We start from the raw sequence: 25,998 nt of genomic DNA on the forward strand, positions 1-25,998 counted from the left end.
AACCTAGGGCTGCCAGCCAATTCCCGCCTCGCTCTCCTTAGTCCCGCCTCCCACGCCGCAGCGCCGCTCTCGACCGTGGACTCCCCGCCCTCCGCGGTCTATTCAAGTCCTCAGCCTGCGTTCTCCTGCCACCGCCTCTACCGCCCTGCTTTGACTCCCAGACGCCCCAGTGTGTCCTGACAAGGGACCCTCCCTGTTCTCCGCGTGCTTCCGTAATCCATTTCCTCCCCGCCCTGTGGCTGTTCTCTGTGTTGCTTCCCCTCCCCGGCCCTTATACGCTCGCCCAACGCCGCAGTGCTGTTCGCGCCAGCCTCTTGAGAGACATGGCACTTCAGCCAATCACCGCGATCCCCTTGCACCCACTTCCGTTATCGAGAGCCGCTGGACGGGCGCGCTCCCCGGTGCGCGCTGGTTCCGACGCCCCCTCTATGTGGAGCCTACTGGCAACCCCTACGCCCGGGCCTTGGCGGGGGAGGGAGCGGGGGGCGTGTGTTGCGGGCAGTTCCCAACGGATGCGGCCTGGGGCGCCACGCGCGGGCTTTTTGAAAACTTGACTGTTGGGTTCGCGGTCTGTCTCAATCGGCCGCCTCTCGGCGGGGCCACTACACCTGGCGTCCCCGCCTCTCCTCTCGTCCGCACAAAGATGGAGGGTGGAGGCCTGGTCGAGGAAGGCAGTTATTAACCGTTGACTGTGGGCCCGGCACGAGGTTAAACTAAAACATAGACACGTGGTCCTGCGCAAAAGCGAGCGCGACGTAATGTGAAAGACCACTGCTCCAAAGCGCTTCAGACTTTCTGACCCAGGCGAGGCCCGAGACCCCCGCCTTCTTTCCACAATCCATGATGCCTTCTTTCCCTTTTCAGCTTCACCTAGTACACTCCGACGGCAGACGTTTTCCGTTTTACTTCAGTGAACGCACCACTTTATGTTTAATTTGCGTTATCCAGGTGCTGCTTTCTTCCCAGCTAAAATGTTTGCATTTCAAAGGTTTTTCATAGACGGGGAGCCAAAGGAAGTTAGATATACATTATATGGAAATATCACGCACCCCTGATAAATAACTGCCTTAAGGACATTTACTCAGATGAGAATGCAAGAAATAACTTCATTTATTGAGCATTTGTGTGTCAAGCAAGTACATGATGTAGAACATGGTTAATATGAAATATACGACCAAGAGCCCCCAAAAATGTTACCATGTGGTAAATACTGAAGTTGAGGAATTCCTCATTGTATCTGGAGTGTTTAGGCATGTTTCTCTGAAAGAGGAGGAAAATTTCTAAAGGGGGCAAAATCTGGAGGAAACTTAAGTTATGTCTTTAAGAGGCACAGAGTGTTCTGTGAAGCAGGAGGTTTTTGATAGAAAATCATAGATAACATAGGTTAAAGGCCTTAATATTATGGAATGTCTTGAATTTTAGATTAGAAATTTGAATATTATTCCAAAGGCATATAGGTAAACATAAAGGTTGGAGGCAAACTAGAGTCTGGCTATCCCACCTACTTGGCATGTGACCATCAAGTTGTGTGACTTTGGGCAAATTACTTAACTGTTTTATCATATGAAAATGGGAATAATAATTAAAAATATATATATTTCCCTAGTGTGGTACAAATTAAGATTCTGCATGGAAATGTGGAACAGTGCCAGGCTCCATTTATTCAACTAATACTGAGGTCTTTAAATGTTTTAAGTGCTGGGGTTATGGTTGTAAACAATAGAAAAATATCTCTTCCTTCATGAACTTACATTCTATTGGAGAGAAAAAGACAATAATTAAGAATGGTATATAGTACGTTAGATAGTGATAAGTGCCATTGAGAAAACGAAAAGATGGAATGTCAGTAAGAAGCTATTACATTCTTGTACACACACACACAAAAAAGCAGATGTCAGGATTTACTAACTGATGATAGAGAGGGAAATAAAAAGTTTCCAGTGTTTGAAACCTGGGAGCCTATAATTGCAACATAATAGAACTAGAAAATCCAAGAAAATGTTGGATTTTCTGTTTTGAAGAGTGGGAAAAAGGGACAAAGAAAGCGCAAAATTGTATTTCTAGAAAGCAACAATTCTGATTTTTTTAGTCAACTTTTTATTACATCCAAGAGTTTGTTGTTGCAGTTAGAGATCCATTGTTATTTACTTAAGGAGTACCTTCCAAAATTGCATTTTCTGCCCCTGTGATAAGGTGCAGTCTTTCTAGTGAACTCTTAAGCAACTCATACCAAAAGCCTTAAAATTTGACCCTTCTTTAGATTAGTGGTTATGTAGGGCTGGGGAAAGATAGAGGGATTGAGAGATGACTCCCAAGGGATGTGGAATTTTTCTTTTTCAAGTAATGAAATTGTTCTAAAATTTTTTGTGATGAATGCACAACATTGTGATTATACTAAAAGTCATTGATGGTACATTTGGATAGATTGTATGGTATGTGAATATATCTCGATAATACTGCTTTAATAAATAAATAAATGTGCAAGAATAGCCAGAAATAGCAGCTCTGTACAGCAGGGAGAGCATTGAGGGATTGAGAGGTGACAAATTTTTTTGTTTTTGTTTTTTATTATTATTGAAAATAATGAAAATGCTCTAATAATGACTGAAGTGATGAATGCGCAACCATGTGGTTATACCAAATACCACTGATTGTACACTTTGGATGGATTATATGCTTTATTAATATGTATCGATAAAATTGATGTTTTTAAAAAAAAAATTTTGACCCATTCTCCTGACCCAGCAATTACACTTCTAGGACTTTTTCCTAAGGAAATAATTCAGAGTCTATGCAAGGCGTTCACTATAAGGGTGTTTATTTCAATATTGTTTATACTAGGGGGGAAAAGGAAACAACCTGATTGCCTCAAAATAAGAAACTAAATAAATAAGTAGGGAACTAATTAAATAAATATTCCAGCTAAGAATATTATGAAACACTTAAATTGATGTCGTAGAGGGAAAGTAATGCCTTGTGTTTGGGTATGAATTTTGTACCATCATGATGATGTGTGAACGGTCACATTACCTATTTTACCAAATCAACTTAAGTCTGCCTTTCAGCCTCACACTTGAAAAATGGTAAAAATTTCAACATGTCATTATAGGGCTCCTTCCACCTTCTGTTTTCTCAAAGACAGCTGTCTCTCATCCTTTCCCTTCTTGGGCCATCTGAGATTAATACCCTCAATAAAATGCTTTGAGGGGGGGGAAAAAAAGTCAGGATGAGGATCACCTTTAAAAGGGACTCTACTAAGGCAAGAGAATACACAGACCTGTATAATCTGTGGAGATATTAATTGTATCTTGTCCTACTGCCTTTGTGTGTATTCCCTTGCCTTCAGGTACAAAATCTAGTCTTTCAGAAGGAAATTATAATGGTCTTCCCCAGTGGGAGCAAATGTCGAATGGGGGTGGGAAGTGGTGGCTTGGTTTGAAAGAAGATAGCTTGCCAAGTCTAGAAGTGACCAGAAACTTCTGAGTTTTTCTCCACCTGGTTGAAACTATGGCTCAGCCAGTACACAGCTCCACCACCCCACCCTACCACCAAAACGTAGATGACATTGGAGACTGGACGCTAACTATCTTGAAAGCAAGATTCATCACCTTAGTCTTGGGACCAGATCCAAGTTCCTGGTATTACTAGATTTTATCTAGGTTCTAGACTATGCTGCAGAAATGAATTTCAAGAGCACTTTGGGTGAGTTAGGCCAGTAATTTAATTGACGGGATATGATGGATCAACTGATTTGGTAGATCAAGTTTCTTATTGTGATAAAATAGGTAACGGTTTCAGTCACCAAAATGGGAGAAAAGAGGAGCAGGCCAGGCGGATTTTTTGCTTTAGTTCACGGTGTTGTTGTTACAGTAGTGTAAGTGAGGGCAGACTGGAGATATGGCCTACCCTAATGTAACCAGATTTCATTTAGGATCTTGGCTATGCTGCAGAAATGAATTTCAAGAGCACACCAGGTGAGTTAGGCCAGTAATTTATTCAAGTAGTGGGGGAAGATAAATGGGTTAAAATAACAGAGCAGGGGTCCCAGGTGGAGAGGAAGCGACTGAAAAATGATAAAGAGGGCTGATTTACAGACTACAATTTCCCATTACAGGTTATAAATCCCCAGGTTTACTTGCGTGGGCACATGGCAGAGGAAAAATGGCAAGAGTGGTGTGCTGAGGAACAGGTCCACAGGCAACAGAGTGCAGGAAAGCTTAAGCCCTGTCCCTGCCTTTTGAGCTGTTAATTATCCCACCCCTTTGTTAATGACAGGGGAGGAGTTACAGCTGTTTACTGTTTTGATTGCTCATTTCCCCCGTCAATCTCCCAGGAGGGGCCAATAATAAAGTCCTTGGGGGAATATCCTGGGCTTCTCCTGGCTTCCAGAGGAAGTTTTCTTCTAAGGGGCAGATCTAGGGGGAGGGTCTTCCAGCAGCCATCTTGGAACTATCGATGTCCATGTGGACTTCTCACCAGTTTCCAGATCCATTTATTGATTCCCTATTTTACTAGCCTGCTTCACTAATATGCAGTACCACTTCCTACCTCATGAAAAAACTTATGATTTTTAGCTGGGCACTTGGCTGCCAGATTTCCTAGTCTTTCTTGCAGTTATGTATGATGTCCTGGTCAAAGAAATGTAAGCAAAAGTTTTGAGTGGCAGCTTCTAGGAAACACTCTTAAAGCACAACTAGCATATACCCTTTGCTGCCTTCTTTTCTTATCCTCCTCTTCCTCCTCCCCCTCCCTTCAGCTTCCCTCCCCTTCCTTCCTCTCTTCCCTTCCTTCCCCTGCCTCCTCTTTCCCCTTCCTTATTCCTCTCCCCTTTCTGCTCCTCTGCTTCCCCTCCCACATTCCCCTCTATCTCCTTCTCCTCTTCCTTCTTCTACCTCTATCTTGCTGATTAGAATGTAGATGAGATGCCATGAACTCCAGCAGCTAGCTTGGTTCTAGAAACTAAGTGTCACACCCTATTAATGAAATCTAGAACTAAAGGTTAGAAGGAGAGTGGATCCCAGAACACCAAGGAGCTGCTATATCAACTATAGACTGCCTGCTATCAGGCTTTTAGGGCCAATAAAAGTTATTTTAACCTTTCTTGTTTAAACTAATCCTAACTGATACAAGAGGATTCTCTGATCTCTACTTTTTTTTTTTCTTTTTTTTTTTTAGGAGGTACCAGGAATAATTGAACCTGGGACCTCATTCATGGGAAGCCAGCATTCAACCACTGAGATACATCCACTCCCCTCTGATCTCTACTTTTGCCTTACAAATTCCTACTGGAGCTCCAATGATATTCAGTGACCTGTGCTAAATGTCATACATTATATTATTGAATCCTCACAATGATCTTGAGAGGTATTTTTAAAAAATTATCCCTATCTTCTAGTTGAAGAAACTGAGGCTGTAATACTAGAAAAACCTAGTATAGCTTATATTGAGACATCGTACTGAACCTTTGTAATCAAGGGTTAAGAATTATATAGATGTCTTCATATTATAAAACATAGCAGAATGTTAATATCTGAAATTGCTGAAACTGGCTGGATTTAGCCTAGACATGCTATTATGATGGTCTTTCTAACAGGTCTAACCCCTGTTTATGGCTACACAAAACTTAGCCATTTCTCTTGTGTATATTTATTATTGTGATGGTAATTCTAGACAGAACATCTTTTTTTTCCCTTTGTGAGTAGACTTATCTTTATTTACTTATCTCAGAACTAGGTTCACCCTTGTGTATGCATGCCATTTTTATGGTAATTCTAGACTAAACTTACCTTTGTTTATGGTTCACAGCTCCACCCTCCTGTTTGATAGCCACATGGAAAACCTTGTGACTGACCACTACTCTGTATTTCCTATCCCAGAACCTTGATCTCTGATAATGATTGTAACTCACCCTGATTTGGTACCCACCCCAATATGTTCAACCCCTTAATGTTTATTAATGAAGGAACCTGTGTCCAGCTCCACCCCAACCATTCCTTAGCATCTCAATAGTATAAAATATTAGAATGTCTGCAGTTGGAGAAGGCTGATTTGAGCTTGTACATCTCCAGTCTCCCATCAGCAAACAAATCCTCCTTTCCTTCCTCACTTAGTTCAGTATGTCTATTCTGCCACACCAAGTGCAAAAACCCAGCTGAGCGCCACCCTGCCCCTCTTCAATTTGGCACCCAACATGGTGCCCTTGTGAGAATGATGCTGCCTGGTGGACTCCTGGACTCCCTAGGTCAGACATTTGTGAAGCCTGGCTCTGTGTTTTACTCTGAGAGTTGAACAGGAATCTCTTGCCTCAGGCCTCCAGGATCCCTAAAGGCCTCAGGCTAGGACAGAAAACAGGTTCTACTCTGTATGTTTTGTGTGTATGTGTTATTTTCCATATGCGCAGTAGCACATTATGTCTTGCCAAAGCTATAAGGGTAATTGCCATGCTTATTTTTTGTGGTTTGGTTTTGAAATTGGGAAGGAGCAGCCCCTGGCATAAGGAAGTATTGCTGATCTTGGTGGCCTAGGTCTTGGTTTCTGTACTTTTTAACTAGAATGGTAAATAAGCCCGAGTATGAAAGTGAAGGGAAAAAGCAACCCACTGGGTTGCATCATTAAACACTGGGAACAATTTGGGTATGGACCTATTACTAAAAAGAGAATATTTTGCCTTTGTAAGGAAATCTGGCCTCAGTATACATTGGAAGGTGAGCAGCAACAGCCAGAACAAGGATCTTTAGAGTATAATATTATTTATTATATAGTTAGACCGATTCTGTAGAAGTTTAAATAAATGGGATACAATTCCTTACATCCAATGCTTTATGGCATTAACCCAAATTGACAAATTTCATAAAGAATGATTTAGACACAGTGTACTGCCAATTAGTCAGACCCCAGGTCCCTGGCACACTAAAATTAGAGAAAATGATGACTTGCCACCTTGGCCGGCTAAGGAATTAGTTAATCAACCATCTCTACAAAAGTCAGAGTTAAGTAATTACAAAGATGAGGGGGATAGAAACCAGAAAACAATCCTCCCAGGCTCTAACTGGTCTGATGAGCTCTTAAATACTATTATTATCTCAAGTACCTTGAGAATTGAGAATGCCATTGCCCCTATATCTCCCTCACTTCCATATCAGGAGGACGAAAAAGACCTAAATTGTGCCTATACTTCAGGAGGGCAAAGCCAGGGCCAATTCCCTCTCAGGCAAGCATCCACAGGAATAAATGACCAAGGACAACCTAGGGACTTGTATTAGTCAGCCAAAGGGGTGCTGATGCAAAATACCAGAAATTGGTTGGTTTTTATAAAGGGTATTTATTTGGGGTAGGAGCTTACAAATACCAGGTCATAAAGCATAAGTTACTTCCTTTACCAAAGTCTATTTGGAGCAAGATAGCTGCCAACATCTGCGAGGGTTCAGGCTTCCTGGGTTCCTATGTTCCTGGGGCTTGCTTTACCCTGGCCTCAAGGTTCCTTCCTTCCTAGGGCTGGTTTCTCTTTCCTCTGCGTGCTGACTTCCCAGGGCTCCAGTTTAAGTCTTCAGCATCAAACTCCAAAATCAAAACTCCAACATTAAAAGCCCTCAACTCTGCTCTTCACCATGTCTTTTATCCATGAGTCCCCACCCCTTGATGTCACCAATTTGTTAGGCCTCAAAGCAAGGCCTTTATGGATAACCAGAGAAGGCATGAAGAAAACTTCAACACGAGAGTTGGGCAAACTCACATTTATTACGTCTGCAGAGGTAAGGAGCCAAGGCCAGTCCAAAGTGACTCAGACCTGACTCCCTGTGCTGCAGTTTCACTCTTGCTTAAATATCCAAGTTACTACTTAGCATTTGCTTTGATTATGCATTGGTTTTTATACATATGGATGAACACACATAGCTGGTTATGTAATTGTATGATTAGCATGTTCAGGAAATCACGCTTGCTCATACATTGCATCATCAAGAAAGGGGCAGATAACTCCACCCCTGGCTGGGAATTTTACTATGTTAATTAAGCAAGTTGAAGTGAGGACAGCAAGGGGCTGCTTCTGTGCAGGTCCAGCCAACTGGTTGAAGCTGGTTTTCATATTTCACTGCTTCGAAAGGATATTCTTGACCACCAAAAGTGGAATTTGGCCCAAAGAGAGGATTACATTTCATTACCTTCTGATTTACATACAATTGTTTTCTTTGTATCCTAGCAACAGGGAGAGAAACAAGTTACTTTCAGGTATTCGGTCATCCTACATCCATCAGGGACTCAATACCCTAATGACATGGCGCAATCAAAGCCCTAATCGTAACTCAATCATGCCCAGGTACAGATCAGATTACAAGCATAATCCATTATTTCTTTTTGGAATTCATCATTATATCAAACTGCTACAGGGCTTTTATATATATATATATACTCCATTGTCAACACTGGATCTCTATAGTTGGAAATATTAAATCCTTGGTTACCTAGAAGATCCCAGAAAGGCAGAGAATATTTTTGAGTCTATATTTGCAATTTATAATCCAAGTTGGTTGGATATTCAATCTTTACTGAATATTCATTTAACTTCAGAGGAAAAGTAACTTGTACTAGAAAAGCCTCGTGATCATGATTTTCTGACCAATAGAAACCCAAGCAATCCCATTCAAGTCCCCAGAAGGCAGGCAATTCCAATAGCTGATCCTAATTGGAACCTGAACAAACAAGGGGACCAAACAAAGTGTGTATAATTAATGGGGTCCCCAAGCAAAACAATTTAAGCAAAATTCAGGAAATTGTCCAAAAGCCAGATGAAAATTGATCCATCTTCCTAGAGAGACAACTCAAGGCATGTTGTCAGTTTATTGACTTAGACCTGGAAGATCTTGTTAACAGGTGAAATGTTAATCCATCTTTTATTTGCTAGATTGCTCCTGATATTGGTAGCAAATTGCAAAAAGTAGAAGGAGGGCTAGGACTACCAAATTCAGCCCTGGTAGAGATTGCTTTGAAGGTGTTCTATAACTGAGAAGCAGTTCAAGAAAAACATCAGAACAAAACAATCGCATATAAAGCTGAATCAAGTGCTAATCTTTTAGTAGCAGTCCTGAGCAAACCCCTCAGCAGCAGAGGGGACCAATGAAAGGTAAGACCTCCAGGCCCCCAGAAAGCCTCTGGGCCCCAGCAGTGTGCTTCCTGCAAGGAGGATGGGCACTGGAAGCAAGAATGTCCTAGTCTCACAAGGAAAGGAGCACCAAAGACTCCTAACCCTACAGCCCAATACCCACAATTTATGAGGACGAAGATAGCAATCTAGAGTGACGAGTGACCGGGCCCAGGGGCACTTTCCACCAGTCCAGAAAGGATACTAATCACCTAGTAGAAACCTTGGGTTTCTTTCCAAGTGGGTGAGGAATTCAGTAAATTTTCTGGTGGATACAGGAAAACTTTTTCAGTTTTGAATCAATAGTTTATTCCTGAACTTTGAGTCTGTCCACTGAATAGTTTCTGAACCTTAAATCTGTTAGGTGTACTTCTGAAGAGTAATCCAGAATATATAAGTGTTAAATGTTTGTCTAAACTATTAAATTAGTGTTTAACTGTATTTATACTGCTCAACTGTTCCTAATTGGTTGTTGGTTACTAATAAAAGTGTCTCTAAGAACAAGCTTGCATATTACAGGCAACACTAATCCCAGAAGAGGAGATTTTTTAAAATATATTTTTTATTTATTTTTAAAAGATACTTAGATTACATAAAATGTTACATGAAAAAATACATATAAGCGATTCTCATATGGCCCACTCCCCGCATCTCCTTTTCCCTACGTTCACAACTTCTTTCATTACTGTGGTACATTCATTGCAATTGAAGAATACATTTTGGAGTACTGCCACTAAGCATGGATTATATTGTTAGTTTACATTGTAGTTTATACTCTCTCCCACTCAATTCTGTAGATTATGGCAGGATATATAATGGCCTGTATCTGTCATTGCAATGTCATTCAGGACAATTCCAAAAGTGCAGAAAATGCCCCCATATTACACTTTTTCCCCCTCTCCTTGACTTTAGCACCTCCGCTGGCCACTGTCTCCACATCCATTGCTAGAATCACAATAAGTCTATATTAGGATACCAGTAAGTCTACTCTAGTCCATATTTTATTCCCCAATCTTGAGGATTCTGGGATGGGGATGCTCACTCCCCCTCTAATTGAGAGGGGGTTTCAATCCCACATAGCTGATGGATGGGACTTTCTTGTTTGCAGTTGTAGACTCTCTTGGTTCCTTGGTGTGGTGGTTGTCCATCCTCACCTCCTTGTTAGTTGTCCTGGGTTAGTCCAATGAATTGGAGAGTACGTGTTGCAACTCTGTTGAGGCTCAGGGCCCAGCTGGCACATGGACAGCCCAGAGATTCAAGTCTCTTGGACATACATCTACCAACTCCAGCACCAACTCTAGGTTCAAATAAAAGGGACAGAAAAGGTAATATGTAGAGAAGTCACAACTGAGTCCGACTCTGTCACACTTGGGAACACAAACTCCAAAGTAGGGACCACGGGCAAGGCACCAAAATCCAGAACTGTCTGCCATGACCGTAGGACCTGTGTATCTCCAGAGGAGATCTTAAAAGCAGTAAAAACCAGAGATGTGAAACAGTGGAGAGCTTGAAAACAGCCATACCAAAGGAGTAAGAATTATGAGTTTTACGTTTCTCTTGGTATGTCTGTTTGTGTTTGTCTGTCTTCTCAATGTATATTTTCCTACCTCCAGATGGTAGTATCAAATTAACAGATGAATTTTTTTTTTTTTAACCAGGAGGTCCCAAGGATGGAACCCAGGTCCTCCATATGGTAAACAAGAGCTCAATTGCTTGAGCCACAGCCACTTCCCTGAAAATTCTTAAAAGAGCTCTTCAAATGTTAAAAATTAAATAAGTGCTTATATATGTAAATGAATATTCCCAGAGCCCAAATTAGAAAAGCCAAACAGGATAGAAAGGTCATGTAAAATCAGACTAAAAAGACTATTTAAAAGAAAAAAAAAAACTAAAAACCAAAAGGTTCTGTCACAGAAAGGTGTGTGTCCTCCACAATCTTTCTTTAGCTTATTCTTCCCCCAGGGTCTTCTCCTAATATTAAAAAAAAAAAAAAAAAAAAAAACTGAATTCAAGTGACTCATTAAAACCATCCCCTCTAGAAAACTATGGGCGATGGGCTGGGTGTGGAAAGATAAGGGAGATGTGATGTGAGTTTAATTTAGAACTCTGTCTACTAGGCCTGGAAATTAAAAATGATAGGGACAGAGAGGATATCACAGAATAAACTTTGTTTTGTATCGTCTGTCCTGTAATTCCTCAATTAAAAAAAATTTTTTTTGAGGTGCCGGGGGTTGAACTCAGGACCTCATATATGGGTAGCTTATGCTTATCCACTGAGCCACACCGATACCATACATACGTATACACATATGTATTTTTAAATTTCCATTCTGATTTAAAAATAATGTACTAGTACAAACCATTTATAGGAAACATTTTATCAGGCTTATTTATAAATACACAATGAATGATAAAATTATGGAAAAAAAATTTTAAATGCAGATAAATATAGCCATTTAGGAACACAGTTACTAAAGATAAGACTAATTTGTATAATTTCTTTAAACCAAAGAAAAAAGCTTAAGAAAACTATCACATTTACTTATTGGTCATTGCAGATAAGAGTTAAAAATGTCTGATTGTGATTAAACTTTTATTATTTTTTCTTTTAATAATATCAATATGAAACCAACTTAGAGTACTACCTACTAATACACATTTTCATATGATTTGTGAGAATATTAAGTTATTGAATACATTTTTTAGTCCCGTGGCACATAACACTAATAAGGTACATTTAGATAACACCTAAATCCATAGCTGTGAAATGTAAAGCTTAGATTTCCTTCCATCAGGCCTCATAAACTAAACTTCATTATGGTTAATTGTTGTATAATAATTATGGTACTTGTAGGACATTCATCTTGTTTATCAATACATATTGTTCATCCATATATATATATATATATATATATATATATATATATATATATATTCACCATACATTCACCATAAAAATATAGTTTCCCTCTTCAGACCTAGCATGGTGCCGATGTCTTCCCACTTCATAGGTGGTTCTGTTTTCACTCTGTCTGGACCCATTGTAGCCATTGCCTTCCTATTTGTTGTCCATTCTTCAAGAATATCAAGATCTCATAGCATATATACTATATAAGAACCTGATACAACAACTGGCTTCTTTTTGTCAGGACTGACAGGATCCTTCCTCTTTTTTCTTGACTGAAGCTCATCATTCCATAGCTCTGGGGCAATATCAAAGCTGTGCCTATCCTCTTCAAGCCTTCTTAGCTTCTCCTCTAGTTCGCTCTGCTATTGTTGTCTTCTATACTCTCCTCTAAGCCTCTCTCTCTTTTCTTTTACTTTCAGGCTGTAGGGCTCACTTTACTATTTCCTGCAAACATGGATTCTTTTTCACGAACTCTCTCAGTTTCAGTTTGTGAATATTTTAAATTCACCTTCGCATCTGAAGGACAATTTTGCCAGACAGAGAATTTTCAGCTGGCAGTTTTTCTCTTTTAGTATCCTAAATGTATCATACCACTATCTTCTCCCCGTCATGGTTTCAGATGAGCAATCCACTCTAAGTCTTACTGGGAGTCCCTTGTACGTGATTGTTTGCTTCTCCCTTCCTGCTCTCAGAATTTTCTCTTTGTCTTAATGTTTGACATTCTGAGTAGCATGTGTCTTGGAGTAGGTCTATATGCATTTATTCTGACTGGGGTATGGTGAGCTTCTTGGACATGTAATTTTGTTTCTTTCATGAGAGTTGAAAAATTTTCAGCCATTATTTCCTCAAATACTCTTTCTGCCCCTTTTCCCTTCTTTTCTCCTGGAACTCCCATGACACATATATTGTTGTGTTTTATGTTATCATCCAACTCCCTGAGCTCAATTTTTTCCATTCTTTTCTCTGTGTTTTCTCTTCAATTTCTGCTCTTCTGTCTTCTGTATCACTTATTCTTTCTTCTTTCATTTTGAGTCAGCTGTTGTATGCCTCTACTGTGTTTTTGTTTTTTTTAAAAAAAGATTCATTTCTTTCTTTCTTTCTCTCCCCTTCCTCCCCTCCCCAGTTGTCTGTTCTCTGTGTCTATTTGCTGCATCTTCTTTGTCCACTTCTGTTGTTGTCAGCAGCACAGGAATCTGTGTTTCTTTTTGTTGCGTCATCTTGTGTCAGTTCTCCATGTGTGCGGCACCATTCCTGGGTAGGCTGCACTTTCTTTCATGCTGGGTGGCTCTCCCTACAGGGCACACTCCTTGCACGTGGAGCTTTTCTACGCGGAGGACACCCCTGCGTGGCAGGGCATTCCTTGTGTGCATCAGCACTGCACATGGGCCAGCTCCACACGGTTCAAGGAGGCCCGGTTTGACCCACAGACCTCCCATGTGGTAGACGGATGCCCTAAACACTGGGCCAAGTCCACTGCCTCTACTGTGTTTTTTAACTCACCTGTTATGTCTTTCATTCTCATGAACTCTATTACTTTTCTATTTAGATTTTCAAATTATTCTTTGCACTCACTATCTTCTTTTTTGTTTGTTTTTTATTTTTATTTTTTTAGTATCTTCTGGATATTCTTTATCTCTTTACCCATATTGCCTTTCAACTCATTAATTTGATTTTGGAAATTTGTTTGTCTCAAATCCTGTGTCTCAAATCCTGTGTCTCATCTGGGGCTTTGATATATTCCTTTTCTTGGGCCATTTCTTCCATTTTCTTAGTGTAGTTGTAATTTTTTTGCTGATGTCTAGGCATCTGCTTATGATGGTGAGTTTACTCAGATGCTCAATTTCTTTATCTTTCATAGGCATTTAGTGGCAGGAGGCTGTGTTACTGCTCTTCTTTGATTCTTGGTTCAACTTGTTCAGAGTCTTTAGGATTGTCCCTGTTAGTTGCTCAAATCTGGGCCCTGGAACCAGTAATGGGTTGCAGACCCGTTTCCACAGAAGGAGGTTGTAGAGACAGGAAAAAGACTCTCTTATTTGCATGCACTTCCTTGGTCCACCAGTAAATAGTGCTCTTTGGCACCCTCTCAATTCGAAACCTAGTCAGAGTGTGTTCACTGCAACATGGACAGGATCAATGTGATAGAGGATCTTGCCTGGAGGCTAAGAGCCTTGTAACTCAAAGTTCTCAGAGGCAGTTCTCCAACCTTTGCTGGTAGCTCCCTCCCTTTTCCTGAGTAGGAATTAATTCCACTCCCCTCTCCTCTGCATCCTCAACAACCATCCTGATCAGTAGAGAGGGAAATTGAGAGGGCTGGATCTCTTTAGTAACTTGCCAGCTCTCAGGGCAAATAATGGCATGGCCCCACCCAGCCTGGAAGGGCTCCTGGGATACAGCAGACCAAAACTGTGGGTCAAAAGCTGAGTCAGCTGGGAAGTGGATGTGGCTCAACTGATAAGAGTGTCTGCCTACCATATAAGACATCCAGGGTTCGATATGTAGGGCCTCTTGGCCCATGTGGTGAGCTGGCCCACATGCAGTGCTGCCACATGCAAGGAGTGCCCTGCCACACAGGGGTGTCCCCTGCGTGGGAGTGCCCCATGCACAAGGAGTGTACCCCACAAGGAGAGCCGTCCTACATGAATAAAGCGCAGCCTGCCCAGGAGTGACACCGCACACATGGAGAGCTGATGCAGCAAGATGATGCAATTAAAAACAAAACAAAAAACAAACAAAAAAAACAGACATGAATTCCTGGTGCCACCTGACAAGAATGCAAGCAGACACAGAAGACCACAGCGAATGGACACAGAGAGCAGACAATGGGCCGGGGTGGGGAAGAAATAAATTTTTAAAAATAAATCTTTAAAAAAATGCTGAGTCAGCCTTAGGCTGTGTCCCTCTCTTGCCCCTTTCCTGGGGAGGTGGGTCCCTGGGTCCCCCTTTGTAGCCTCTGGCTCAAGGCCTGAAAATTCAAGTGTCTGTAGGGTGGGGGAGGATGCTTTGCAGTTGCACCTGCTGCTTTTAGCTCACAATTTTGCTACTGAGATTCTTTTTCTTCACCCCTCCCTTTTCTGGGTGGTGTTCAGCCTTCCCCTGGAATCCTAAACCCTAGAACACTTTTTTTCCTGGCCACTTCTGCCTATCCTCTAACTATTTTTCTGGGAGAGAAGAGAGTCTTGTGCCTTTCTAGTCTGCCATCTTTGCAGAAGTCTCTACTTTACTCTGGACTATATCATATAACAAAAGCTTTCATTCTCACAATGCTGGTGACAAGCTTTAATTTCACATTCATATTTCTTGTTTCCAGATTCTAAGCAGAGTGCTCTATAGATTCCTGCTACCTTTGTATGGATTTGCATGTTTTCTTGTAAAGTTGCCAGTAGTTCCAAACATTCTGTGCCTTTCCAGCTACGACTGTAGTTTTGTATCCATCTGACTTAATTGTTCTTTATAAATTTGGTCTTTGAGATTGATAAATTCTTTTTCAAGATTGGACATTTCATCTAAGCATTTCATCTTTCTTCTTTCGCAATCTTCATTATTCATTTCTCAACTATCTCTATCCTCAGAGACCAAAGAGCTTTTGATATGTTGTGTTTCTGTTTTCATTTGTCTCCATGTATTTACTAATTTCATTTACAATTTCTTCTTTGACCCACGGATTGTTTGGAGTGTGCTGTTCAACTTCCATACATTTGCAAATTTCCCTCTTTTCCATCTATTATTGATTTCCAGTTTCATTCCAATATGATCTGAGAAGGTACTTTGTATAATTTCAATATTTTTATATTTATTGAGAGCTGCATTGTGACCTAACATATGGTCTATCCTGGAGAAAGATCCATGAGCACTGGAGAAGAATGTATAGCCAGCTGATTTGGGATGTAACATTCTGTACATATCTGTTAGGTCTAGCTCATTTATCATATTGTTCAAGTTCTCTCTTTCCTTGTTGATCTTCTGTCTAGTTGTTCTATCTAATGATATGAGTGGTGTGTTGAAGTCTCCAACTATTATTGTAGACATGTCTTTTTTTTCCTTCAGTTTTGCCAGAGGTTGCTTCATGTATTTTGGAGCACCCTGGTTAGATGCGTAGATATTTATGACTGTTACTTCTTCCTGGTGGATTGTCCCTTTTATTAATAAATAATGGTCTTTTGTATCTCTTACAACTTTTTTATACTTAAAGTTCATTTTGTCTGGTATTATTATAACTAATTCTGCTCTTTTTTGGTTACTGTTTGCATGGAGTATCTTTTGGTTTCAGTTAATTTGTATCCCTAGGTCTAAGGTGAGTCTCCTGTAGGCAGGATATGGATGGCTCATGTTTTTGTTTTCTGGTTTTTTTTAAAGATTTATTTTATGTATTTATTCCACCCACCCCCCTCCCCTTGTTGTTCTGTGCTGTCTGTTCTCTGTGTCCATTCACTGTGTGCTCTCTGTGTCTGGTCATCTTCTCTTTAGGAGACACTGGGAACCAAGCCTGAGACATCCCATATAGGAAAGAGGCTCTCAATCACCTGAGCCACCTCCACTCTCTGCTTTGTTGCATCTCTTATTGTGTTTCCTCCTTGTGTCTCCTTGCTGTGTCATCTTGTTGCATCAGCTTGCCATGCCAGCCCATCATGAAATCTCGTTGTCTTGCTCATCTTCTTTAGGAAACACCAGGAACCAAACACATGTGGTAGGTGGGAATTCAATCACTTGAGCCACATCCGCTTCCCTCATGCTTTTTTTATTCTGTTCTGTCAGCCTATATATACACATATTTTGTTTGTTTGTTTATTCAGGAAGTACCAGGGATTGAACCTAGGACCTCATACATGGGAAGCAGGTGCTCAATCACTGAGCCATATCTGCTCCCCAGCCTATAATTTTTATTGGACAGCTTAGTCAACTCATAGTCAATGATAATACTGTAAATGCATTATTTATTTCTACCATTTTAATCTTTGGTTTTCTTATGTCATATCTTATTTTTGTCTATTTCTTACTCCTTTGGTTATCCTTTCTGCTGTTCTTACCTTCTATACTCTTCTCCAAGCCTCTTTCTCCTGTCTTTTTCATTCAGGCTATAAAGCTCCCTTTATAGTTCCTGCAAAGGTGGTTTCTATTTTACAAACTCTCTCAGTTTCTGGGTTTTTTTTGTTAATATTTTAAATTCACCTTCATATTTGAAGGATAGTTTTGCTGGATAAAGAATTCTTGGCTGGCAGTTTTTCTCTTTCAGTATCCTAATTGTATCATACCACTGTCTTCTCACTTCCATGGTTTCTGATGAGAAATCTGCACCAAGTCTTACTGTGTATCCCATGTATGTGATGGTTTGCTTCTCCCTTGCTGCTCTCAGAATTTTCTCTTTCTCTTTGACATTTGGTGTTCTGAGTAGTATGTATCTTCGAGTAGTTCTATTCAGATTTATTCTTTTGTGGTATGTGAGATTCTTGAACATGTAATTTCATTTTATTCATGAAAGTTGGGAAATTTTCAGCTACCATTTCCTCAAATGCTCTTTCTGCCCCTTTTCCCTTCTCTTCTCCTTCTGAAACTCCCATGACACATATGTCGTTGTGTTTCATGTTATCATTCAACTCCCAGAGCCCCTGCTCATTTTCTGTTCTTTTCTCTCTCCTCAATTTCAGCTGTTCTATCTTTTGTGTCATTTATTCTTTCTTCTATCATTTCTAGTCTGCTGTTGTATGCCTCTACTATGTTTTTATCTCACCTGTTGTGCCTTTCATTGCCATGAGCTCTGTTACTTTTCTATTCAGGTTTTCATATTATTCTTAGTACTCACTCAGTGCCTTCTTTTTTTTTCTTTTAGGTACTGGGACCAAGGACTGAGCCCCAGACCTCATCTGTGGGAAGCCAGACCTCAACCACTGAGCTACATCAGCTCCCCTAAGTTGGATTTTTCATTTGTTTTGTTTGTTGTTTGATTTTTGGTTTATGTTTTTGTTTTTTAGGAGGCACCAGGAATTGAATCAGGGACATCCTGTGTGGGAAGCAGGTGCTCAACCACTTAAGCCACATCTGCTCCCTCAGTATTTTTTTTTTTGGGGGGGGCTTATTTGTTGTTGTTGTTTTTATTCTTATTGAAGTATATTATTCATTCATTAACACACATAAACAAGTGTATAGAAAAGATTGCAAACTTACAAAATAAACATATATAACATCACATGGATGTCTCATACATCACCCCTCCACCAACTCCTTGTATTGGTGTGAAACATTTGTTACAAACTATGCAAGAGCATTGTCAAAATATTACTACCAACTATATTCCTTATCTTACATTTGGTGTATTTTTCCCCCAACCCATACAATTTTTTTAATGTATTTTTGTTACAGATATTGTGAACTTGCAAAACAATCATACAGATGTGTAGGTTTCCCATACAACTCCACACCCTGGTGACATTTGTTGCAGATTATGAGATAGTATCATCAGACTATTACCACCAATCATGGTCCACAGCATATATTTGGCACACTTTTTCCATACACCTCCATTATCAACACAGTACAGCTTGGCATTGATAAAAGAATATTATAGTATTGCTGTTAACCACAGTCTATAGGTCACACCAATTGTAGTTTTCCCATGTTTCTCCATATTCCCATCACCCTGCAATAGTGATGTACATCTGTTCTAGCTCACAGAAGGACTCTCTTGCATTTGTACCCTTAACCACAATTCTCAACCGCCTCTGGGTTCACTGTGTTATTCAGTTCCTAGATTATCCTTTAGCTTTCTTTCTATTGACATTTACTTCCCCAAACTACCTTTTTCAGTCACAATCCCATTTATAAACCATTTATTACTCACTATAATGTGTTACTATCAACTCTATCCATCTCCACACTTTTACAGTCAAGTTAATTAAAACTTCTATATACATTAAGCATCCGTAGTTCTTCTCAACCCTCCTCTTATCTCCTTATAACCTATACTCTAGGTTTTAATTCCATGTGTTTACTATTTGTATTTAGTTCATATTAATGAGACCATACAATATTTGTCCTTTCATGTCTGTCTACTTAGTATAATGTCTTCAAGTCTCATCCATGTTATCACATATGTCCCAATTTCATTTCTTCTTATTGCAGCATAGTATTCCATCATCCTCAGTGTATTCTTGATGTCCTTTATCTCTTTAGCTATATTGTCTTTACACTCATTAATTTTATTTTGGAAATTTGTATGAATTTCCTTGATTAGTCTCAAATCCTGTATCTCATTTGGGGATTTGATATATTCCTTTGCTTGGGTCATTTCTTCCCTTTTTTAGTATGACTTGTAATTTTTTGTTGATGTCTAGGCATCTGGTTATGATGGTGAGTTTATGTTGATTCTCAGTTTCTCTATCTTTGTAGGGTTTATTGGTGGGAAGCTGTGTATTACTGCTATTCTTTGATTTTTGATTCACCCTGTTCTGGATCTTTGGGATTGTCCCTGTTAGTTGCTCAAATGATTGCCCTGTACCCAGTAATGGGCTGCAGACTCACTTATAAGGGCCTTGGTGAGGGAGCCTGTAAAGGTTGGGAAAAAAACTCTCTTAATTATTTACTTTTAGATTTCTCACATGCATTTCTTTGGTTGGTCAGCTCAAAGTCTGGTCGGAGTGTTTTCACTGCATCACAGACAGGATCAATGTGATAGAGCATCCTGCCTCTAGGCCAAGGGCCTGGTAATTCAAACTTTCTCAGAGGTTGTTCTCCCATCTTTGCTGTCACCTGCCTCTCTTTTCCCAGGTAAGAAATAATTCCACTCCTCTCTCTGTCCTCAACAACTAGTCCTGGTCAGTAAGGAGAGTGATTAATAGCGTTAGATCTCTTTAATCTTGTGCCAGCTCCCAGGGCAAACACTGGTGTGGCCCTTCTGGCCTGGAATGGCTCATGGGACACAGCAAACCAAATTTGTGGGTCTAAAGCTGAGAATCAGCCTCAGGCTGTTTTCCTCTCTCTCTCCCATTTCCTGAGGACATAGATCCCTGTAGCCCCCTTTGTCTGTAGACACTGGTCTAAGACCTGAGAATTCATAAGTGTCTATAGGGTAGGGGAGAATGCTTGGCAGTTGAACCTGCAGCTTTAACTCACAGTTTTGCAATTGAGATTCTTTTCTTTTGCCCCTCTCTCTTCTGGGTAGTGTCCAGCCTTCCCATGCTATCTTAAACCCTAGAACATACTTTTCCAGGCCATTCGTGCCAGTCTTCTAGTTATTTTTCTGGGAGAGGAAAGAGTCCCATGTCTTTCTAGTCTGCCATCTTCACAGAAGCTAGTCACATTTTTTAAAAGATTGATTTATTTATTTTCCCTTGTTGTTTGTACTCACTGTTTACACTTGCTGTCTGCTCATCTTCTTTTTTTTAAAAAGCAAGGAAACTGAACACAGGGCCTTCCACATGGGAGTGAGGCATCTAATCACTTGAGCCACCTCCGCTCCCTGTTTGTTGTGTCTCTCATTGTGTTTCCTTGCTGTGTCTCTTGGTTGTGTCATCTTGCTGTGTCATCTTGTTGCCTCACCTCACTGCACCAGCCTGCGGTGTCAGTTTGCTGTCTTGCTCATCTTCTTTAGGAGGTACTGGAAATAACTAGAAAGGTAACTTTCTTCTATACTGCTGACGTTTCATAGTCATAAACAGTATCTTTCTAAAAGAGAAAATACAAAGGAGAAATTAAATGTGTAATTTACCTATGTATTTGGGAATTGAATGAAATTCTTAAAGACTTGGTTCTCACTGCCTATTCTATCCTAATACTGATCTGCATGACGATGTTCTTTATAGTTTTAGTTATTCTTAGTTCAGTTATTCTGAGAAGAATGTAATATGTTATGAAAACAACCAAAATTTCTTATCTATTACACTATTTTGCACTGATGCTTCTCTAAAAGAGCATGCAGTTATACAAGACTATTTTTACAAAATATAAATACAAACATGCTAGAGAGAAGGAAAAGCTATGTATAGCAGGGGGAGAATAGAGAGATTGAGAGAGGTGATGAGTTTTTGTTGTTGTTGTTTTTTAGGTACCAGGGCCAGGGATTGAACCTGGGATCTCGTATGTGGTAAACTGGCACTCAACCACTGAGCCACATTAGCCCCCGAGTTGTTTTTTTTTTTTTTTTCATTTGTTTGCTTGTTGTTTTTTTTATTTTAAGGAGGCACCAGGAACTGAGCCCAGGACTTCCCATGTGGAAGCAGGCACTCAACCACTTGAGCCACATCTCTTTCCCGAGGTTATTAGTTTTGTTTGTTTGTTTTTTGTTTATTAGTATTATTGGAATAATGCAAGTGCTCTAAGAATAAATGAAGTGATGAGTGCACAAATATATGAACATTGAATACCATTGATTGTACACTTTGGATGGATTTATGCTTTATTAATATGTATCAATAAAATTGATTTGTTAAAAAAAAAGACCAAGCAATGAGCCCACCTTCAACAAAAAGGGACTTTAAAGAAAGAGCAAGGCAAGAGTCTATGAATTATGTTTTGCTTGCTGATTAACATAATCTTGGTAAAAGTGTAAGTAAATTGAAACAAAACTTCTATTATCTGCAGTTAATGGTCTCTTTTTAAAAAAATATTTATTTATTTATTTTCCCCCCTTCCCCTCCTGTTTTTGCTCTCTGTGTTCTCTTCTCATTTTCTCTCCTCTAGGATTCACTGGGATTCAGTCCTAGGGACCTCTGATGTGGAGAGAGGTTCCCTGTCAATTGTACCACCTCAGTTCCTAGTCTCTGCTGCATTTCACCTTGACTCACCCCTTGTCTCTCTTTTGTTGCCTCATCATCTTGCTGCGCAACTCACTTGCACGGACACCGGCTCACCATGTGGGCACTTGCACAGGCACTGGCTTGCCGCATGGGCACACTTTATCTTCTTTATCTTTTTCACCAGGAGGCCCCAGGGATCAAACCAGGGTCCTCCCATACGGTAGGTGGAATCCCTGTCACTTGAGTCACATCTGCTTCCCATTAATGGTTTCTTGAAACAGCTTTATTTAAAATGCTCATAAGTGGACCCTACTTTGTAATTTTTGCTACCCAGTGTGCCAGAGTTGGACTCAGTTGTGGTTTCCCTACACATGACTCTTCTGACCCTTCTATTTGAACCTATAATTACTACTAGAGTTGTTAGGTATATGTCCAAGAGACTTAAATCTTTAGGGCTGTCCATGATCCAGCTGGGCCCTGAATCTCAACGGAGTTGCAACACCTACTCTCCAGTCCACTGGACTCATCAAGGACAACTAACAAGGGGATGATGATGGACAACGACCATCCCAAGGAACCAAGAAAGTCTACATCTGCAAGCAAGAGTCCTATCCACCTGCCCTGTGGGATCAAAGCCCCCTCTCAATTAGAGGTGGAGTGGGCATCACCATCCCAGAATGCTCAGGATTGTGGCATCAACTATGGACCAAAGTAGACCTACTGGTATTTTACTATAGACAAATCGTGATTCTAGCAATATAAGAACATATATCACTGATGTGGAGACAGTGGCACCCGAGGTTCTGAGGGCAGGGAAAGGGAAAATCAGGTATAATATGGAGGCATTTTCAGGACTTGGGAATTGTCCTGAATGACATTGCAACAATAAATACAAGCTATTATATATCTTGGGATAACCTACAAAATTGTGTGGGAGGGAGTATAAACTACAACCCATGCTTAGTGGCAATGCTCCAAAATGTGTTCATCGGTTTTAACGAATGTATCACACTAATGAGGGATGTGGTTAATGTGGGAAAATGTGGGAGGAGTAGGGAGTGGGGCATATGGGAATCCCAGCTATTTTTTATGTAACAGTTATGTAATCAGTATCTTTAAATATATATATATATAAAATAAAATACTTATGAGGAAATTAGGGTCTATATTGTAAGCTCTTGCAGCAGTCATATTTATATCTGAGCTTGATTTCTCATTGTTATTTCTAAGTCCTAAGATGCTTTACTCTCTGTGCATAACCTAATAGCTCCCTAGAATTTTTAAGGGCCTGTAGAGCACTTGGAAATCAGAGCTAACATTATCCAGCTATAAAGGTACTGAAAAAGCAGGATTCATTCTAAAAGACCACCCCAAAAAAGGAAGCTAAAAGAATCCAGCTTCAAATAAAAGGTAAATGGGACTAATCTAAAGATTAAGGAGAATCAAGATACAAGGAAAAAGGTAACATTATCAGTATTCTAAAACTTTAAGTGCTAGGGGGATCAGAAAGAAGAAATTTATTTTGTCAAGAAAATTCTTTAAATTTCTGTGGAGCACCATCTAAGAGTTGAGAGGTCATTCTGGAGGTTATTCTTTTTTTTTTTTATTACATTAAAAAAATATGAGGTCCCCATATACTCCCCACCCCCCTCACCCCACTCCTCCCCCCCATAGCAACAATCTCCTCCGTCATCATGAGACATTCATTGTATTTGGTGAATACATCTCTGAGCACCGCTGCACCTCATGATCAATGGTCCACATCATAGCCCACACTCTCCCACGTTCCACCCAGTGGGCCATGGGAGGACATACAATGTCCGGTAATTGTCCCTGCAGAAACACCCAGGACAACTCCAAGTCCCAAAAACGCCTCCACATCTCATCTCTTCTTCCCATTCCCCACACCGAGCAGCCACAATGGCCACTTTCTCCACACCAATGCCACATTTTCTTGGATTACTAATCACAATAGTTCATGAATAGAATATCATTAAGTCCACTCTAATCCATATTCTATTCTTCCATCCTGTGGACCTTGGACATGGCCCTTCAAGAACGGAGGTTACTCTTATACAGGTTTATTTGTTTAGAGACTCACCTAGAGCGAAATAAAGTCTTGCCCATTGCCCTGCTGAGAGTAAGAACTGTTCCCTGAAAAGGACTTGGTTTATAGAATAATTTACAGAAGGCCATTTCTTAAAAATGAGTATATAGAGAACATTCATGCTAGTCCTGAATTAACTACTGTCCACTATGTTATATCTTTGGGTGCAACCTTGAATGACTTTTCAAGAAACACACCCAATGCTCAGGGAAACACCCCAACCTACTTATTTAAATTAACATACTTGCTGGCTTTGCTTTCTTGCTCTAATCTCTCTCCTAGGCAGAGATTTCTGGAGTCTAGCTAACCTGGACTTTTGGGTTTTCCTCATAAACAAACAACATTAAATACAAGCATAGCTCCTTTCATTTTGTTCCATGAAATTCTGTCTCTACACAACTTCCCTTGCCTCATGAGTAAGTTATCTTAAAATTAATCACATCTCTTATTTCTAAGTGATTGCAGGTTACTGAATTCTTTGTACCATGCCAGCCTCTCCAGACTAGTGCCCAGAAAAATGAATGTTCAATAAACCGTATCTCCACTGCATGGATCTCACCTTTCACCAGAAAAACCCCTAACATGGCCCATCTCAGCAAGAAGTAGCCATTGAAAGACACCCAAATTCCCAAGATTGGAAAAGTATATTTAGTCAGGGGGAAACTGTAGTACTAGAAAAACCCAATATAGCTTAAATATTGAGGCATTGTACTGAATCTTTATATCCAAGGGTTAAGAATTATATAGATGCCCTTATATTATAAAACATAGCAAAATGTTAATATCAAATGTTAAAATGTTAATATCTGAAATTGCTGAAACTAGTTGGATTTAGCCTAGACTGAACTTATTTTTGTTTATGGTTATTTCAGAACTAGGCTCACCCTTGTGGGTACTTGCCATTGTGATGGTAATTCTAGACTGAACTTACCTTGGTTTATGGTTAACAATTCCGCCCTCCTGTTTGATATCCACATGGAAAACCTTGTGATTGACCACTACTCTGTACTTTCCTATCCCTTGATCTCTGATAATGACTATAATGGACTTGAAGCAGGAATATATACATTTTCATATCCTCCTGAATCCTTTTGTTTATGTTTCTCAGCTTCAAAATAAAAGATTATGGGCTTGGAGCTATTATCTAAATTGATTGTAAGGATAAGCCTTGAAAGGGAACATTCACACATGTAAATCTGCAAAGACTGGGAAAGGTGTTTTCTTTTTTCCCACCTCCTCCCCTTCCTCTTCCTTTTCCTCCTTCCCTCCTCCTCCTTCTTAACACCTGGAATTCAAGGAAATCTCCATCATAACACTAGCTGGATATAAGACTTAGAACAGACACCTAGAATCTAAATTCCAGCAATAATATTAAAATATCAAAATATCCAGGTTTCAACAAAAGATTACTAAACATACCAAGAAACAAAAAATAATGGCTTAGATGAAGGAGAAAATTAAAGCATTGGAAACCAACAATGAGGACAGCCATACCTGAGACATACTAGACAAATACTGTAATTTTTAAATGGCCCTAGTTATACTGAAAGATGTAAAGGAAAACATGGACAAAATATTAAATGAAAACAGGAAATGAAAACAAAGGGAATATTGACAGAGAGACAGAAATTATGAAAAGGGATCAAACAGAACCAAAGATCACAGCAATAGAAATAAAAAATTCCCTAGAGGGATTCGACAGCAGATTGGATCTGGCAGAAGAAAGAATCAGTGAATTTGAAGATAAGACAACTGACAGCATACAGTCTGAGCAGAAGAAAGAAAAAGAAGGAACAAAAGTGAACAGACACCATTAAGCATTCCAGTGTATGCATTATGGGAGTCCCAGAAGGAGAAGAAAGAGAGAAAGGAGCAGAGAGAATATTTAAAGAAATAATGGCTGACAAGTTCCCAAATTTAGTGAAACACAAAATATACATATCCAAGATGCTCAACTACAAATAGAATAAACCCAAATTGACACATGGTGTAGCATATTATAATCAGACTGTGGAATTCCATAGATAAAGAGAGAATTATGAAAGCTGTAAGAAAGAAGCAATGTATCACAAACAAGGGATCCTCAATAAAATTAAGTGCCATTTTCCCATCAGAAACCATG

The 25,998-nt window shown here is 39.9% G+C and overlaps 1 pseudogene; it reads right to left on the reverse strand.

Annotated features, from left to right (window-relative positions):
• Positions 1–5,760: 5,760 nt before the first annotated feature.
• LOC101414891 (breast cancer metastasis-suppressor 1-like protein) lies at positions 5,761–15,653 on the reverse strand (annotated as a pseudogene).
• Between the last annotated feature and the right edge of the window lie 10,345 nt (positions 15,654–25,998).

Source organism: Dasypus novemcinctus, chromosome 2 (assembly GCF_030445035.2).
Source record: "Dasypus novemcinctus isolate mDasNov1 chromosome 2, mDasNov1.1.hap2, whole genome shotgun sequence".
NCBI classification, from domain to species: domain Eukaryota; kingdom Metazoa; phylum Chordata; class Mammalia; order Cingulata; family Dasypodidae; genus Dasypus; species Dasypus novemcinctus.